Genomic DNA, 14,196 nt, shown 5'->3' with positions numbered 1-14,196 from the left:
ACTAGGAAAAAAGATTTGAAAAAACAATTCAAAAATTTGTATATGCAACTATGTAAAGACATAGAGGCATGCAAACATGTTTCTAACACAAGAAACTCGTGTATACACAAGTCTTCTCGAGGAAAATAGCGTGTATACGTGACTGTACTCCAGGAAAAAGGTGTACAAAAGACTCAATCAAGAAAAACAAATCAAGATCTGATCTAGAAGATCAGACTTGATGTTTGGGAAGCCAATAAGTCAAATAACACTGTAAAAGAAAGAAATCAAGAAAACAAACCCAATCGAGAACAAACAACCCAAACTAGGAATAACAAGAATGTTATCCCCAGTGGAGTCGCCAATTCTGTTGTGGGTGGGAACACCCTAGGGTCTTGGGTTGAAAACCCCAATAGAGCGGACAGAAAACAACAACAAGAAATGCTCAAACAAATAATCTAAATGTGTATTCCACTGAACTGGGAAGAAGTGTCCTTACTCGGAGGTCCTATGTTTGGGTAGATCCCACAGGGTGCAAACCCTCTGCTTCTGTTGATGCCTTTGAAACCTGTAAATTATTCAAGAAAAGCATATACAATAGTAGAAATGAAAAGCATATTCATGATATATATGTTAGATCATATAAACAAATGAACGATTACGCACTAATATAAGATTTATAAACAAACCACTATATAGATCAATTCATAAACACGATTAATATCAAGAACATAACAAAATTTCTTTATTGATGTAAGCTACAAGAAAGGTGGAAAACTACAATGTGAGTCTTCCTCTAGCTCCAAACGGAACTGTCCTCTGGATCCATCCTTTCCCGACCTCAACAATCTTCCTCCATCATCATACACAAGGATATCACAAGAGGGATGAAGGATATCTCAAAAGAGGAAACAAGGGTTTCCTAAAGCTTTGGAGAGTACAAGAGGCACAAGGATTTCATCAGACTCGATTAGTGATCAATCAACTATAATATCAATATCTCATTTCTTTGCTCTTTGGCCTTCCCATGGAGATTTATTTATACTTCTCCAAATTAGTTTTTTCAATTGGGAAATAGTTGGGCCATGGGCTATAGTAGGGGAGTAACAAGTAAAACCCATAAAATCCACCCAAAATTAAGGAAATTTATTATTTTTAAGTGTTTTAACACATATACGCAGGTTGGGTATATGCTAACCCACATGTACATGCTTTTATCACAGGGAAAAGTAGCGTATAGGAAATAAAACACTGCTTTTTAGATTTTGGACCAAGTCTGGAAAGGAAGGGTTTCCTTAGGCCATAATCATAGAATCAAATCTACCAAGAGTGGTAAATGGTGCTATAACACATATCGTGAAATATGAACATCTCTGCAAGGAAACAAGGGTTTCCTATGACTAGGAGTGCAGGAGGCACAGGGAAAATCAGACTTGATCTGGGGACAAAAGTGTTATAATGTCAATATCCTATCTCCTTCTATGATTTAGGCCTTCCCATGAGGTGTATAAATACCAGTAGAAATCAGTTGATTCAGTTAAGCCATGGGCTCCTATAGGGGGATTTTGGTGAAAGTCGTAAACCCCGCCCAAAAAATAGGAAATATTTTTTTTCATATTTTAAATTATGTACATGGGTTCTGTATTATGGTACCCACATGTGTATGTGCTTTTGGAAGGGTAGAGTTGTGTATAGAATTGAAAATATCGTTTTTTAATAAATGATCAACTCTGAATGGGAAAGGGTTGCCCAAGGCCATATCAGCGCATCATAACTACAGGAGTGTTGAATGATGTTATAAAGGTATAACACCGTGGCTTTATCCAACAACCCTTACATATATTCTTATTGTTTCTCATAATAAAATTTCTCATAAAATTGTTTCAAGGAACCATTCATTTCTGGAGAAACTGGTTTCATCAACTGAGAAACGTAAATGACTATACAAAAATTTGTTTCCTATCTTGTTCCGTTTTTTATAAGTTTTCTTCCGGAAATGAAAGCTCTCGCTTTTTTCTGGTAACGTGGGTTATGACATGAAAATATCAATTAATTATTTCTTAGCACAAGGAAAACAATTTTTTAGTGCTCAGCGCAAGAAACATAGATAGTTGGCACTGCTTTTGATCCAATTTTCATAGAGTTCCCAAGTAAAATTGTTGTTGTAGCTTCAAACTCTACTGCTACACTTCGAAAACTTATGCTTGGAAAAGGAGGCATGGCTATAAAATGCAAATTTTCTCTATGAGTAATTGCAGGATGACAATCTAAATTAGAGGCATTATGGAGAACACTCAAAGGTAATGGTTACCAAACTAGTTTCCAGGACCAATGATAATAGATGGAACATGAACATTTGAGGGAAAATTCTACTTTGAAAATAATTTCTTGTTAACTTTTTACTTAATGAATCTGAAACCATTGATCTGTAACTAGAGCTGCTCCCAAATCCACCTCCATTATAATGCATACTCATATTATAAAATCCATTTTCAATTATTGTTGGAATAAATGATTGTGCAAAATTTTGGAAAGTGCCATTAAGGTTTCTAGATACTCAAGAATATTCTTGTTCTTATTGGTAACAAGCAACAAATATAGAGTTTCCATGTATACTTCTTGACATTTCTTCAGGTGAAGCTCTTGAACATTAAATCACACAAAAAAATTCTTGATTGTGAGGCTTACAACATGCACTTTGAATCCAATGAGGCCTAGACAAGATATGCTTTCAATCCTCCTATTTCTAGCTTTTCATCCTTCTTCAATATTGTTTCTTTCATGTCAGCTTGGTATTGGCATATTCGTTCTTATATATTGGAATCTACGAGTCCTAATATTCAGATTGCTAATAACCTAAATTTTTTTGCATTTTGAGTTGCAACATGAGCCATAAGGACACCTTTAGGAATTTGAGAAATTGATAGCAAGGATTCCATTCCATCCAATGATGAGCCCCTAACTGGGATACCTATAACAGGAAGTGGGGTCATTGGAATAACCATACTAGGAAGATGTGTTGCACCACCTACACTGGCAATGATGACCTTAAAACCTCTTTCATGATCCTGTTGAGCATATTCCACTATTCTTTCAGGTGTTTGACTGGAAGATACAATGGTTATCTCATATGGAACCTAAAATGATTCAAGAACCTCTATTGTAGTCTTCATGACAATGAGATCATAATCTGAACCCATTATATGTGAACATGTGAAATGCCTGAATTATTATTTCTAGAGCCAACTACTTAATCTCTTCTTGATGATTTTGAAGATAATTCCAGATATGTTAGGTCCCTATAATATTAGTGATTCCCCCATTACTATTTTCATTGTATCCCTTATTGTTATTATTGTGCCCCATAGAATCCCACTATTGTTATTTTTGTGCCTTTATATTATTATTGTTAGGTCAGCTTGGTTATATTGTGACCCCTTAGACTCCTATATATAGAAAGGAGGTTTTTTCATTTGTATCATCCAAGAATTGTTCATTTGTGTAATGTAAAGGAGGTTTCCCCCTTGAAGAGGCTGAATTCTAAGGCGTTGATCTATCTTTTCTATATTTTCGTGAGCTGGTTTCATAACATTTGGTTCAGAGCTTTGGATTATAGGGTTTCGCTACTCCAAACAGGTCACTGTGGCATTTTTGCTATAACTTTTTTTTTTCTATGACGTTTCAAAAGTGAAAAAAAACCCATTTGAGACGAAATCCTTCTAAACCTTGGGTCCAAATTTCATATCTTGTCTCGCTATATTTTCAGAGATATGATCTGAGGAAGTTAAGGTTTTTGCAAGCTCTAGAATTTCATCTAAAACACGTCATCATGGAATTTTTGCTATAATTCTTTCTCTACGACATTTCAAAAGCTAACCAAAAAGCCCATTTGAGAAGAAATTAGTCTAAACCTCGGCTCCGAATTTTAGATCCTGTCTCGCTATATGTTTAGAGATATAATCTGAGGAATTTAGGGTTTTTGCAGACCCCCGAATTACATTCCAAAAAGGTCACCTTGGGAAAATCATCATAACTTTCTCTCTGAGCATCAGATTGAATTTTCGTAAGAAGTTACAGAAAGAGGATGGACCCGTGGCACGTCATGCAAGTTTTCTCTACTGAACAAGTCTATACTTAGGTCATCGTGGGAGATTTGGCATAACTCTTCATTGGAGAATCCAATCTTGATTAGACTAGTGGGGTTAGAAATATTGCTTAGAGGGTTACCGTAAGAAGTAATTTCAAACCTAGGACATCCAAAATTACAAAGATACATCAGATTCAATATCAAGCTCCTACAAAGTGAAAAAAGGTGTGTAGTTTTTTTTTAAATTTTTGCATAAGCTTGGTTTGCAAAATTAGTTTGAAGGAATTCAAAGGGCATAGTGAAGCATTATTATTGGTAATTGATGCCTCGAAGAAAGAAAATGGAAACACCTAGTAAGCAACCTGAAAGCTCTAGCATGACTCATGAAGAAGAGGAAGAAATGCAACATGATATATTAAAATTACAAGACCAAGTGCAACAAATTTCACTCACACAAAAAGTAACAAAAACTAAGATGGATTGTTTAAAGAAAGACGTAGAAGCTAAGATGGATGGTTTAAAGAAAGGTGTCGAAGCTAAGATGGATGGTTTAAAGAATGGCGTAGAAGCTAAGATGAATGATGTGGAAGCTAAGATGGACGACGTGGAAGCTAATATGGATTACGTGCAAGATAAGATGGACGATTTGAAGATAGATTTGATGACAAGCATGGAAGATTTGAAGACATATTTGAAGACAGATTTGACAAAGTTTCTACAAGAAATGCTTACTAATGCTGAAAGGGTAGTAAAGGAAACTCATGATGAGAACAAAATAAATGTTAATCATGATTTCATAGACTCTAATGTTGGATCAAAGAACCACCATGTTCCAAAGATCGATATGAGGAAGTTTGATGGCAAGGATCTCAGAATAGGATACTATAGATGGAGCAATTTTTTGATCTCCATAATGTGAAAAACACACAAAAGGTACGCATTGCAACTTTATATTTGGAACCAAATTAGTCTATATGGTATCGATGGCTTTGTTCTTGTAAACAAATTGTCACTTGGGCTATTTTTATGGATGAAATGTTAGCACATTATGAGGATACAAAAAGAAACACTTTTTTTAGCCAATTGATAAATCTCAAACAAAAGGGTTCAATGATGGAGCACATTGAGGACTTCCAAAAATTGAATATAAGCGTAAAATATATTCCATAGGATCATAGGATTGATGTGTTCATAGGTACTTTAAAAGATAACATCCAACATGAGGTTCACCTTTAGGAACCAAATTCATTGGAGAAGGCATTCAGGTTGGCAAGAAAAATGGAAAGCAAAATTATGGCAACAAGGAAGTCTACCACTCACAATCATAAAGATGGAAGTGTTTCTGCCCCTAGCCATCCACAACCTACAAGGTTGACACCACAACAATTGGAAGAAAAAAGAGCAAAAGGGCTTTGTTACAATTGTGATAGAAAATACACTAAAGTTCATAAGTGTGTCGAGAAGAAATTATTTTACATAGATTGTGAAGAGGAGGAAGAAAAGGAATAAGAAACGACAAAAGAAGAGGATATACATCAGGAAAAAACCATAGAAAAAGAAGAAATGAATCCGACCATATCTTGTAATGCATTGGCTGGAATTACCACTCCTCAAACTATCAAGATAGAAGGGCATATCAAGAAGAAAAGGGTAATAGTGTTGATTGATTCTGTTAGGCCCCTATACTACTAGTGTAACCCCTTATTGTTATTAATACAATCCCCTTATTATATTTCTGTACCCATGTAGTCCCCATATTGTTACTATTGTGCCCCATAGAAGCCCACTATTGTTATTATTGTGCCCTTACATTATTATTGTTATGTCGGCTCTGATTATATTATGACCCCTTAGACTCTTATATATAGAAAGGAGGTCTTTTCATTTGTATCATCCAAGAATTGTCATTTGTGTAATGTAAAGGAGGTTTTCCCCTCGAAGAGGCTTATTTCTAAGGTGTTGATCTATCTTTTCTATCTTTATGTGAGTTGGTTTCATAACATTTGGTATCAGAGTTGTGGATTCTAGGGTTGCGCTGCTCCAAACAGGTCATCGTGGCATTTTCACAATAACTTTTTTTCTGCGTTATTTCAGGTGCTAAAAAAAAACCCATTTGAGAAGAACTCGTGTGAAACCTTGGGTCCAAATTTTAGAGCTTGTATCACTATATTTTCAGAGATATGATCTAAGGAAGTTAGGGTTTTTACAAGCTCCAGAATTTAAGCTAAAACAGGTCATCGTGGGATTTTCGCTATAACTATTTTGCTACAAAGTTTCAGAAGCTAAGAAAAAAACCCATTTGAGAAAAAATCGATTTGAACCTTCACTCTAAATTTCAGATCCTGTCTCGCTATATTTTTAGAGATATAGTCCAAGTAAGTTAGGGTTTTGCAAACCCCCGAATCACATTCCAAACATGCCACCTTGGTAAAATCGTCATAACTATCTCTCTGAGCATCAGATTGAAATTTCATAAGAATTTACAGAAAGAGGATGGACTGTAGTTTCTTGTACATATTTTTCAGATCCAAAGGTCAAAACAGGGACACGTGGCACTTCATACAAGTTCGCCCTTCTGAAAAGGTATATAATCAGGTCATCTTGGGAGATTGTGCATAACTCTTTCTTGTAGAATCCAATTTTGATCAGACTGGTGGCATTGGTAAGAGGACATAGAGGGCTACTGCAGGTCACAATTTCAGATCTGGAAGAGCCGAAATTATAGAGTTATAGTCATTTCAAGATCGAGCTCCTAAAATCAAGAAAAGGTGATATGAGGAAGTTTGATGGCAAGGATCCGGTAAATTGGATACTATAGATGGAGCAATATTTCAATCTACATGAGGTTCAACTATTACAAAAGGTATGTATTGCATCTTCATATTTAGAACCAGATCAATTTTTATGGTATAAAGGGATTTGTTCTCGTAAACCACTTGTTACGTGGTCAATTTTCACGGAGGAAATGATAGCACATTATGAGGATACAAAGAGAAACTCCTTCTTTAGCCAATTGATAAATCTCAAACAAAAGGGTTCAATGGAAGAGAACATTGAGGACTTTCAAAAATTGAATAGAAGGGTAAATTATATTCCAGAGAAGCAAAGGATTGATGTCTTCATAGGGACTTTAAAGGATAACGTTCAACATGAGGTTCGTTTTTGGGAACCTGATTCATTAGAGGAGGCATTCGAGTTGGCAAGAAAAATTGAAAGCGAAATTATGGCAACAAGGAAGTCTACCCCTCACAACTATAAATATGGAAGTGTTGTTTCTCCTAGCCTTCCACAACCTACAAGTGTTACACCACAACAATTGTAAGAAAAAAGAAAAAAAGGGGCTTTGTTACAATTGTGATACAAATACATTAAAGGTCGTAAGTGTGCTAAGAAGAAATTATTTTACATTGATTGTGGAGAGGAGGAAGAAAAGGATCAAGAAACGTCAAAATAATAGTATATACACCAGGAAACAATCCCAGAGAAAGAAGAAATGAATCTGACCATATCTTGTAAAGCATTGGCAAGAATTACCACTCCTCAAACTCTCAAGATAGAAGGACATATCAAGAATAAAAGGGTTCAAGAAGTGAAAGATCACATCAAGAAAGAAGAAATGAATCCAACCATATCTTCTAATGGATTGGTTAGAATTACCACTCCTCAAACTATCAAGATAGAAGGACATATAAAGAAGAAAAATGCTCAAGAAGTGAAAGATCACATCGAGCATCAAGAAATGAATCCAACCATACCTTGTAAAGCATTGGAAGAAATTACCACTCTTCAAACTCTAAAGAAAGAAGGACATATCAAGAAGAAAAAGGTTCAAGTAGTGAAAGATCACATCGAGCATCAACAACAAGTTCTCCAACTTTTAAAGGATAACGCCACTTTGGTGCAGAATCAAATGAAAAAACAGGTAGATCAACATCGCAGTGAAAAATGTTTTGATGTAGGTGATTGGGTATTTTTACGGCTACATCTCAAGCAAGCTATTTATGAGAAGGAAATGTTGGCAATACTACATGCACTTAAGAAATGGCGACCTTACCCAATGGGAAGACATATCAAGGTAAAAATGGATCATGATAGTCTTAAATACTTTTTAGAACAAATATTATCTTTAGAAGAATAGAAAAAATGGGTCACAAATATGTTGGGTTATGACTTTGACATCATCGATAGAAAAGGGAAGCAAAATTTTGTTGCAGATGCACTCTCAAGAAAGGATGAGGATGTGGAAGCATTGTTTTGTGCTATTTCTATTATCCAACCATATTGGATAAACAAAGCAAGGGATGAATGGAAGAAGAACGAGGAATTATGGCCACTCATTCAAAAGTTGCAGAAGATCCCAATTCAAACAATATTTCCAGAACTTGAAGAGGAAGGAAAAATCATATTGGAACCTGGAGTAGTCACAGAAGAAAGAACCCGAAAGCTATGAAATTGATCAATTTCAGAGTATCTCATCAAGTGGAAGAACTTACCCGCTGAAGATTCCACATGGGAGGACAAGAATTTTATACAGAAGCATCAAGAGCTACTCAAGCATTGAGGACAACACTTTTTGAAGGAGAGGGGCATGTTAGGCCCCTATACTACTAGTGTAACCCTTTATTGTTATTAGTACAATCCCCTTATTATATTATTGTACCCATGTAGTCCCCATATTATTACTATTGTGCCCCATAGAAGCCCACTATTGTTATTATTGTGCCCTTACATTATTATTGTTATGTTGGCTCTGATTATATTATGACCCCTTAGACTCCTATATATAGAAAGAAGGTATTTTCATTTGTATCATTCAAGAATTGTTCATTTGTGTAATGTAAAGGAGGTTTCCCCCTCGAAGAGGCTTATTTCTAAGGTGTTGATCTATCTTTTCTATCTTTTTGTGAGCTGGTTTCATAACAGATTCGGGAAGTGCCCATAATTTTATTCATTGTAAGATAGCTAAGGAAATGAATTGCTTCCTATATCCAGCACCAAAGTGTCAAGTGATGGTTGCAAGTGGAGGAACCATAAATTGCTTAGGAAAGTGCCATAATATCAAGCTATCCATGGGAGAATATGTATTGAATAGCCCAATGCTTTCCATTCCAATGGGTGGTGTTGATGTTGTACTAGGAGTCCAATGGCTACAATCCTTGGGTACAATAGCTTTTAATTTTCAAGAAATTTTCATGAAATTCTCTACAAAAGGAAAGGAAGTTGAATTAAGGGGCATCACAGGGAAACCGGGAAAGATAATTAGCTCTAACGAAATGACAAAGATTCTAAAGAAATAACAACGAGGCATAATTGCATAATTATGTTCACTAGAGGTTCCCACATCGAAATCATCCATTTATCCAAATCTCCAAAAAGTCTTGGACAATCATTCCAAGGTATTTGAGACTCCCAAAGGCCTCCCACCTATTCATGATCATGATCATGCTATCAATTTGATTCTAGGAAGTGTTCCTCCAAACATCAGGCCTTACAAATATCCCTATATCCAAAAGAGTGAAATTGAATGTATGGTCGCCGAAATGCTAGAGGCAGGTATAATTCAACCTAGTCAAAGTTCTTTCTCTGCTCTAGTAGTATTGGTTCACAAGAAGGATGGATCATGGTGCATGTGTCCAGATTATAGGGAGCTCAACAAGCTTGCTATTAAAGATAAATTTCCCATTCCTATCATTGATGAATTATTGGATGAATTGCATGGATCAATTTAATTCACCAAGTTGGATCTTCGTTCAGGATATCATCAAATCAAAATGAAGATTGAAGACATTCCAAAAACAACATTTAGAACTCATGAGGGTCATTATGAATTTTTGGTCATGCCTTTTGGTCTTACTAATGCACCTTCTACATTTCAAGGTTTGATGAATTCCATTTTCAAACCCTTCCTTAGAAAATTTGTGTTCGTATTTTTTGGTGATATGCTAATCTCCAACAAGTCTTGGAAGGATCATGTCCAACATGTTGAGATGGTGCTCAAACTATTGGAGGAGAAACAATTATATGAAAAAATCTCAAAATGTTTCTTTGGAGTACAAGAGGTGGAATGTCCGGGTCATATTGTATCTCATGAAGGTGTTAAGGTAGACCCTAGAAAAATTAAAACCATTAAGGAATGGAAAATCCCCACATCCATAAAGAATCTACGAGGATTTCTCGGGTTGACAGGGTATTATTGCAAGTTTGTTAAGAATTATGGGAGAATAGCAACACCTCTAACAACATTATTGAAGAAAGATGCATTCTCATGGACTCCAGAAGCAACAAAGGCCTTTGAACATCTTAAAGAGGCAATGTGCCAAGGACCAATCTTATCTATACCAGACTTCACAAAAACCTTTATTATGGAATGTGATGCCTCAAGAAATGGAATTGGTGTTGTTTTAATGCAAGAAGAAAGACCCATTGTTTTTGAAAGTCATCCAATCAAACGAAATTATTTACACAAAGATATTTATGAGAAGGAAATGCTAGCAATACTACATGCACTTAAGAAATGGAGACCCTACCTAATGGGAAGACACTTCAAGGTAAAAACAAATCATGATAGTCTTAAATACTTTTTAGAACAAAGATTATCTTTAGAAGAGCAACAAAAATGGGTCACAAAGATGTTGGGCTATGACTTTGAAATCATCTACAAAAAAGGGAAGCAAAATGTTGTGGCAGATGCACTCTCAAGAAAGGATGAGGATGTGGAAGCATTTCTTTGTGCTATTTCTATTACCCAACTAGATTGGATAAACGAAGCAAGGGATGAATGGAAGAATGATGAGGAAGTGTGGGCACTCATTCAAAATATACAACAAGATCCCAGTACATCTGATACTTTTAGCGGGAAAAATGATTCGTTATGGTACAAGGATCGGTTATACCTATTTAAGAATTCCCAACTCAAACAAAATATTCTTAGGGAATTGCATACCTCTCCCTTAGGAGGACACTTAGGATTTCTAAAAACCTACCACAGGGTTAAGAAGGATTTTTTTGGGGATGACCTTAAATCGGATATTCAAAAGTTTGTGGTGGAATTTTTGGTTTGCCAACAGAATAAAGTTTAAACAATTAAGACCACAGGACTATTACAACCTTTATCGATTCCAAACCAACGTTGGGAGGAGGCTTCAATGAATTTTATCACAAGTTTACCCAAGTCTGAAGGAAAGAGTGTTATCATGGTGGTATTTGATGGAATTACCAAGTATGCACAATTTTTTGCATTATCTCATCCATTTAAAGTGAATACAGTTTCTACTGCATTTATAGAAATAATTCAAAAGCTACATGGAAACCCAGAGATTATTGTAAGCGACAGAGATCCCATTTTCACTGGAAATCTTTGGAAAGAATTATTTTCTTTTCTTGGTACTCAGTTAACTCATAGATCATCTTATCATCCTCAATCTGATGGGCAAACTGAGATAGTAAACAAATGTTTGGAAGGATATCTTCGTTGCTTTGTATCTGATAAACAGACACAATGGGTCAAATGGTTGCCTCTGGTTGAATGGTGGTATAACACTTCCTTCCATACTGCAACAAAAATCACCCCATTTATGGCACTTTATGGATATCATCCACCATCCATCACATCATATTTAAGAGAAAATTCTAAGGTTAAAGCAGTGGAAGATCACAACGAGCATCAACAACAAGTTCTCCAACTCTTAAAGGATAACCTCACCTTGGCACATAATAGAATGAAACAGTAGGAAGATCAACATCGCAGGGAAAGAAGTTTTGATGTAGGTGATTGGGTATTCCTACGGCTACAACCATATAAATAAATGTCCCTCAAGCAAGCTAAGAAGGATAATAAATTATCACCAAAGTATTATGGTTCATACAAGGTAGTGCAAAAGATAGGTACTATGGCATACAAATTGGAGCTTCTTGCACCCAGTTTTCCATGTTTCATGCTTAAAGAAGGTTATAGGTGACAAGATTCTAGTTCTAACAATATTTCCAGAACTTGATGAGGAAGGAAAAATAGATACCATGTACTTTAATTGTCATATATTCCATCTCGACCATTTACATCTATTATTTATTTAGTGTGTGCTCTAACTATGTCCATGGAGGTCCTACAACCGTGATATGGCCCATATGATGTTGCTTTCTCATTTTTGGCTTCTCATACAAGTGAACACTTGCACTAGAACTTGATACAACCCTTCTCATGAGTTGATGGGATCTATAGAAACCCTCTTCTCCCTCTTCTTGACCAAGTAAATTATACATAATAGTTATTGAGAATTTCTTAGATGTATCACCAAGCGGGAGACCAAGAACAACTTGCAAATGTTGCCCAAATTATGAGACATAACATGCTTCAATTGAATGAGGACCACTATTGTGGGGGTCTTGGAGCCACTTCATTAAGTAAAACTTGACCTTCTCTAGTCAGAAGAGTTTGACAGAAAATATTCCAGCCACTTTTAGTGAGCTAACAAATTTTTCAACAACACGAACACCATCCTTTTATCATTTATGTTGACACATTAGTTGGTGCCTCCACCACATGGAAAATGTTATCCCTGAGTTGAGAACTTCCAATTCCATGTGACCTTTGATATATGAACCCATAAGTTTGGCTCTTTTGAATCTGGAACAAAATATTTCTATCCCTGCAACTCCCCATTGTTACAAAAATCCCTTCAAATGACCATATACAAGAGAATATACCTCCATTTTAATATGTGTTGTACAACAACCAAATTCCATATTTCACATAGGGAGAAATGGTAATTTGGTTATTCTCACCTTCACATGATGATTTCCCAACCACACTTTCAACTACCTTTAGCTCTTCCTCCTTGATGGATTCATGAAGCATTCGATTTTATGCCTCCTCATGCATGTATTATTTTTCTTAAGATTACTGGTGTGGCTTCAATTTCTCTCTAACCATGGTGTCAAAACTATCATTGTGTCCATTTGATGAAAATGATTTCTAAGAACCATCTGTATGATAATTCCTCGACGTTATTATGCATGATTGAGCAACTTCATTATTTTGCACATTTGGTGACCATGGGGATGACCCAATGTTTCCTATGATACAACCATTGAAATGCATTCTATGAATCTTAAGAAATGTTAGAGGTTCCATTCAAATAAAAAATGAAGAACTAAGAAAATCAAGTTAGTAAGGGTTGGAGCACTTATGGATTGTAGTAAACCATATACTTGCAAGGACATGGGTAATTTTGAAAGTAAATGTGCATTATTCTTGTCATGACAATTGCTTCTCGAGAGCTGCATTTGGTGAATACTAGGACATTTCAAGGAGTTTTTATACGAAATGCAACTAAAATAATCATGAAAACTTGTAAAATAAAGGGGCCCCAAATTTTTGAATGCATAGGGTGAAAATTTTGGGGTTGTTGTAGCTAGTACAATTGTAACACCCTCCCCATGTACAATTAAGGAAGTGGAAACAACACAACACAATCAATCTCACCTTCTGCACATGTCACAGAACCTACAAGAGTCAACCAACCCTTCTAGGTGATCAACCCCTGAGACGACTTGACACTTCACTGCCTTAGAGTGTCAGTCACTCCCATGACATGGGCATGCATGCGACTGGGGTCTTTTACATCTAGTTGTGAACCTGCAACCCTAGATTATGTGCCACCTTTCCAGGGCTAGGACTCAAATGCCACTGGATAGAACTCCATGAAACCTTTAGGAATGAAAAGTAACATCGAGGCAATTACACAAATGCAAATACTTGAACAAAGACTTAATTGGACCCTTATTAGCCATGATAGACATTTCGTCAAACATGTCACAAATATGTAATCTATAAGACATAAGAACAGGTCTAAGCATAGGGGTCTCATACTTATTTGAGAATCGCTAAGAAGCATTGATGCCTTATCACATTAGCTACATTATCATCTATTAGGCCATATATTCATTGTTAATTCATTTACAAATCAATTCATGATGAGAGCCATACACCGTCATTGTCATAAGACATACTGATAACCAACATATAAATAACAAAAATAATAAGGATACATCATCCATAAACGCTGCATATGAACTTGTACATTTACACATGAAATACCGAGGAGAAGGAACTCCTATTAATGAATGCATAA

At 35.8% G+C, this 14,196-nt stretch overlaps 1 pseudogene; it reads right to left on the bottom strand.

The window, feature by feature from the left end:
* Positions 1-2,693: 2,693 nt before the first annotated feature.
* On the bottom strand, positions 2,694-12,725 carry LOC149213774 (phosphoribosylaminoimidazole carboxylase, chloroplastic pseudogene; annotated as a pseudogene).
* Between the last annotated feature and the right edge of the window lie 1,471 nt (positions 12,726-14,196).

Source organism: Pinus tabuliformis, chromosome 1_1, assembly GCF_031772625.1.
Source record: "Pinus tabuliformis cultivar Carrire ecotype Pingquan chromosome 1_1, CPIR1, whole genome shotgun sequence".
In the NCBI taxonomy this organism is placed as follows: domain Eukaryota; kingdom Viridiplantae; phylum Streptophyta; class Pinopsida; order Pinales; family Pinaceae; genus Pinus; species Pinus tabuliformis.
The sequence above is the reverse complement of the archived record's forward strand: the minus strand, read 5'-3'. Positions and strand labels throughout refer to the sequence as shown.